Genomic DNA, 5833 nt, shown 5'->3' with positions numbered 1-5833 from the left:
TAAGATCATAAAAATAAGATAAAATAATATGTAATCTTAGTATGTAGTCCAGGTATGGCACTGTGGTTTAAAGCTCTGGACTGAAAGATTGCTTTGATGTGTAGGGTTGGTGGTTCAAGCTTATCAGCAACATATACAGAGTCAATAGGAGTTGGAACTGACTCGAAGGCACTAAATGACCATAACAAAGCTTAATATAGCTAGTCATTGGTTACTGAGAAATCATAAGAATCAAATAATAAGGAATTTAAATTAATATTTTCTTGAGTTCATGTAGTTTGTAATGCAGTTTCAGAAAAAAAGAGTTTCAGATGCTAAAATTGAGAAATGTAATATTTTAAGCCATTAGCAACTAAATAATTTTGAATTTACTAAATGTATCTTATTCATAAGAAAATTATTGCATAACAGTTTTTTCCTTGGGTTAGAACTAAGATTCTGTTTAGGTTGATTGATGCTAGGCAACACTGCCCCCTAGGGGTTATTTGAATGATCAGGGAATTTCATAATTTAAAGTTGAAGTTTAGGAGAGTCCCTGGGTGGTGCAAATGATTAGCATTACTAGTTTAAAAAGTTGGTGGTTTGAACACATTCACAGGCACCTTGGAAGACAGGGCTGGAGATCTACTTCTGTAAGGTTAGAGCCTTAAAAACCCTGTAGACAATTTCTGCTCTACACACATGTTGAGCACTGAACAACAATAAAACAACAATTTAAAAGTCTTCTCAAATGTATCAAGAATCAGAGTGCAAAATATACTAGGAAGTCTACAGTTCCCAGCAGCAATGAACATTGGACCAGTTTCGAATGTGAGGAGAATTAATTATTCTTGCTTTACACTCTACTGACTGCACCTGGTGTGAAGAAGGTCATTTCATACAGGAAGAGCTGTCCATCTATTGGAGTTTGTGACTCTGTGGTAGGAACCTGCTTACTTATCTGGTCCTGCTACAGTACAAATTCACAAAATGGATGACTATGACAAAAAATAAGTATTCTCTCACAGTTTGGGACTAAGATGCAAGTCTGAATCCAGACCCAAGCTCCAGGTGACAGTCTTCTCTCTCTGCCTGTTTTGGAAGAAGGTCCTTGTCTCTTTCAATATCTGTGGATATATCCCTTGGAGATCTCAATATGTCTTGGTATCAATCTTCTCATGGTCCTAGGAAGTTCCTAGTGCAGGTACTCAGGGTCCAAAGGATGCGCTCTGCTCCCAGCTCTTCTCTCTGCCTTGGTGATACTGATGTTCCACTCTGCTCACTTTCCTTTCCTTTTATCTTTTATAAGAAAGGGAATCTGCCCATATATCAGATCAGTGCTATGACCTGCATAAGGATGTTGCATCTCACACATCCTCTTACCACTGATTGGCTGGTTATATGCAATCACATCAATGAAGGATGACATCATTACACACCTGAAAACTACAGCATCACATACTTGTCAAATCACTGAGGATCATTGCCCAGCCAATCACTGACACATATATATGAGGACACAGTTCATTCTATGACAGAACCCTGTCTGAAGGAACAGATGATCAGATATGAAAGGTCATTTATCAGTAGATCAAGAGTATAGACTATTCTATTCAGGCATCAGTGGTAGAGAAGAGATTGATGAACATTGGGGCAAATGGATAGAAGAGCAAATGTGAGTAGAATGGAACGTTAGCAGTATTGCAGGCAGTGAATTTGTTTTTTTGTAAGACAACCTATACCTAACTTATAAAAAGTGAATTGTTTTACCTAGAACTCATGAATAGATCATGATTTCCTTAGAATTATCAACTACTTAATTAGATTAGTCAAAATGAGCTGTTATTCAGGGATGCTACCTCATGGTGCTCCTACATATGTCACAGTAGAACTGTCCTCAATAGAATTTTTAATAATTTTTTTTTTTTTAGAAATGTGTTGTTAAGCTTTATTACTGAGGCATCTCTGAGTAACTTAAACCATAAACCTCTCACTTAGCAGTCAAGCAAGTTAATCATTTGCACTAACCATAACCTCCTTGATTAAGTATGTGAATTTTTTGCTACACTACATGGAAGAGGTTCAAAATGCTGAAATTCCTTTAAAAACTAGGAAAAATTGATATCTGCTAAGGAGATCTGGTTTAAAATTAAGAAAGATGTGCGACAAGGTTGTATTCTTTCACCATACTTATTCAACCTGTATGTTGAGCAAATAATCTGAGAAGCTGGGTTCTATGAAGAAAAATGTGGCATCAGGATTGGAGGAAGACTTGTTAACAACCTGTGATATGCAGATGATACAACCTTGCTTGCTGAAAGTGAAGAGGACTTAAAATATTTACTGATGAAGATCAAAGAGCACATCCTTCCATATGGATTACATCTCAATGTCAAAAAAACAAAAATCCTCACCACTGGACCAATAAACAACATTCTTATCAACGGAGAAAAGATTGAAGTTATCAAGTACTTCATTCTTCTTGGATCAACTATCAACATTTACAAAAGCAGCAGTCAAGAGATCAGGCGACGTATTGCATTAGGAAAATCTTCTGCACAAGACCTTTTTAAAGTGTTGAAGAGCAAAGATGTCAGCTTGAGGACTAAGGTGTGCCTGATCCAAGCCATGGTATTTTCAATAACCTCATATGCATGTGAAAGCTGAGCACTGAATAAGAAAGACTATAGAAGAATTGATGCATTTGAGTTATGGTGTTGGAGGAGAGTATTGAAAGTGCCATGGCCTGCCAAAAGAACCAATAGATCCTTTTTGGAAGAAGTGCAGCCAGAGCATTCCTTGGAGGCCAAGATGGCCAAACTTTGTCTCTCCTACTTCAGACATATTGTCAAGAGGGACCAGTCATTGAAGAAGGATATCATGTTTGGTAAGGTGAAGGGCCAGAGAAAAAGAGGAAGACCCCCCAATGATATGGATTGTCCAAGTGGCAGCATCAATGGACTCAAGTGTTGCAACAGTAGTGAGGTTGGCCCAGGATTGGGCAGTGTTTTGTTCTGCTGTTCATAAGGTCGCTATGAGTCAGTACCAATTCGATGGCACCTAACAACAATAACAACAACAGGATCTCTGGTAGCATAGTGGTTCCGAATTGGGCTGCTAACCTCAGGGTCACCAGTTCAAAACTACCAACTTTTTCATGGAAGAAAGATGAGGCTTTCTGCTCCAGTAAAGATTTACTGTCTTGGAAACCCTGTACAGGGTCACTGTGAGTCAGAACCGACTCCACAACACATAACAACAACAATTGGTGGAGACAGGGAAAGTGTTATCTATTCTGATAATGGATTCAATGACTACATTGAAAACTGAATTCTCAAAGGGCCAAGAGTTTGTTCTTATAAATAAAATTATAAAAAGCAACTACTGTGACAGCAGTTACAGTTCATCTCATGGACCTCTCACTTCTAAGGTTGCCCTCAGAAGTAGCAGCCAAAGAGAATCTTGGAAAAGCTATCTCCAAAGCATATATGGAAAAGCAAAGCCAAGTGTCACAAGGAATGGACAGTAACAATCAGAAAATTGCTGCTCAGATTCCTCTATAAGGAAGAACATATTGCCCATTTGATGGTTTGGGTTTAACACAATCACCAGTTCTGGGCTTCAGGAGCAAAAAGCCACTTTGATCTATGTACCATCTGTCCCAGGGAACCTTGCAGTTAGAGATTGTGTAGGAGGGAGCTATAAAACCCACTGACTTTGGCCCAGTACAGAATAACTATAACAGGCAATAGTAGTTCTCCAGGTCTGTACAAAATTGGGCGAGTACATATAGAACCTGTATTAGAGCTGAGCTTTTCCTGTGACATGGCACCTCATCCTTTCTTTTACAAATACTTATTACTTGTCACTCTCTAGCACTGCAGACTTCTACTCCCAAACAGCATTGTGTATTTTTATGAAATTTAAGTTTAGCTAGAGATTGAGACTTTCTTTCTTCCTTCCTTTCCTTCTTTCTCTCCCTCCCTCCTTCCCTGCCTTCTTTCTGTCCTTCCTTTCTTTTTCTATTATAATTATTTAAAGTTAAGTCCATGTTACCAAAATACTTCAAATGGAGACAAATATTCACATATTTATTGGTAAATAAAATAGTGATCTTGGTTGTAGCTTATCTGGTTTACATGTAACTCTTTCAGGTGAAGTTGGTTAAAGAACTTGAGTGACATTTATTGTAATATGTTGTTGTTGTTAAGTGCTGTTTAATTGACTTTGACCCACAGTAACCCTGTATAGGGTTTCCAAGAAATGATTAGTGAGCTTGAACCACCAACCTTGTGATTCAAATGACTTTGCTGTCCAGTGCATTAGCCCATAAATGAGGGTGATTGAAAAAGTATTGCTACAAAATCATAGAAACCTTTATTAAATTAAGTGGAGTACAAATTGGGCTGCTAAACACAAGGTCAGCAGTTCAAATCCACCAACTTCTCTGTAAAAAAAAAAAAAAATGATACTTTCTACTCCCGTAAAGATTTATAGTCTCAGAAACCCTATACAGGGTCGCTATGAGTCAGAACTGACTTGATGACAACCACCAAACCAACCAGTTTTATACACTTCTGAAAGTGATGTTTCCATCTCTCTAATCCTTCCCTAAAGAATTCTGTGCTCTTTGATTTATATCACATTAAAACAGCAGTTTGGGCTTACTCGAGGTACTCAAATCATGTTCTTTTGAAACATTCTTTAAGTCTGGCAATCAAAAAGAAATCTGAAGGGGCATGCTCAGTGCAGGAGGGATAGCCTCTGGCTCCCTCAAACAATGAGCAGGTACACTGTTGTGATGGGAAAAAAAAATTCCTCCATGCAATCTGACTTTTTTCTCACCAAAGCAGTTTTCAATTTTACTTAAAATTTCATCATAATAAACTCCCATGATCTCTCTGTGTCCTTGGAGAAAATCTATCAAGATTACCCTTTTGACATTTAAAAAAAAAAAGTCTTCATAAACTTTTTAGTTCACCTCTGAAACTCAGATTGAATTGGTTCAGCAGATACCCTCAGAAGTCACTGTTTTAATTGGAATTTGCCCTCTGGATCTTTTTGGTAAATCCACACTTCAACTTTGGTTATGATTTATTCCATAAAATTGTCTTCATTTGCTTCAATCTTTCTTAAAGGGCTGATTGGAACATAAGTTCTTTGAGCAAGCTGATCTTCCTGCAAGGTTTGGTAACCAATCAAGATAAAAAAAGCTGAGACCAAGATGTTCCTTGAAAACTGAAAATGTGAAATGATGTGAGAAGATACTCATTTTAGTATTTATGGCATTGATGGTTATGCGGTGGTTTCGTTCACAAATTTCTGGACTTCAGCCACAGATTCTTCATTCATCGAGTCTGATAATATTCATTATTTTGGCTCATCTTTTAGGTCTTCTGGAACTTCCTTAAAATGCATGATTCATCTAAAAACTGTTGTTTGATGTGGGATAGCATTCCTGCTCCACTTCAATGACTTGGAAAATATTTACTTGACTTTTGTTAATACATTGGCCTCAAACATCATTTTTTTCCATGGCACAATAAGTGTCCATTTTTGTGTGATTTGTTTGTTTGTTTATTTGAAGGCACTATAAAGTAAGACAAAACTGAAATAAGAGAACTTGTCTGCCATCATCGTCTAATCCCAAAGACATTTTAAACACAAATGTATTTAAAACCCATGGACATATGAACTGAAACCTCAGAAATGATACTTTCTGAAATATATACCTATTTACATATGGAATGTCCTGGTGTGGTGCTGTGGGCTAATGCATTGGACTGCAAAGTCACTTTGGACAACAAGGTTGATGGTTCAAGCTCACCAGCTGCTCCTTGGAACTCCTATACAG

The sequence above is a fragment of the Chrysochloris asiatica genome, unplaced genomic scaffold (assembly GCF_000296735.1).
Source record: "Chrysochloris asiatica unplaced genomic scaffold, ChrAsi1.0 scaffold00005, whole genome shotgun sequence".
Lineage (NCBI taxonomy): Eukaryota > Metazoa > Chordata > Mammalia > Afrosoricida > Chrysochloridae > Chrysochloris > Chrysochloris asiatica.
The sequence above is the reverse complement of the archived record's forward strand: the minus strand, read 5'-3'. Positions refer to the sequence as shown.